The sequence below is a fragment of the Ciona intestinalis genome, chromosome 1 (genome assembly GCF_000224145.3).
Source record: "Ciona intestinalis chromosome 1, KH, whole genome shotgun sequence".
NCBI classification, from domain to species: Eukaryota; Metazoa; Chordata; class Ascidiacea; order Phlebobranchia; family Cionidae; genus Ciona; species Ciona intestinalis.
The window spans coordinates 4132568-4132988 of NC_020166.2; positions in this window are offsets into that span (position 1 = coordinate 4132568).

Below are 421 nucleotides of genomic sequence, written 5' to 3' on the forward strand. Positions count from 1 at the left end.
CCTGCGAATTATTCTGATATTACTTCCTCTATGCAAGACAATGCACAATTATAATAAATCGTTCTCATGATTTTGGACATCAGTTACAGGAAAATGTATATAAATAAAATAGCCAATAACTTCTTGCTATTATGTTAAGTCCTGGGAATGCAAAGAGAAACGCAAGAACCATAGTTCGGCTTTACCATGAAGTTCCGTTTCTATACTATTGTTGCGCTTTGTCAAGTATGTTTCCCATGTTAGTTGCATTCAGAAAACAGGATAACAAAGATTATAACTTCCATTGTTGTATCATGGGAATCAAAACAAACGCTGAATAGTTGCAAGATGGCTTGCCAACACAATAGGTTAGATTCTCACAAAACCCATCTTTCGGATGGTTCTCAAAATTGTTATTTCCAATTAGAGGAAATGTGTTATC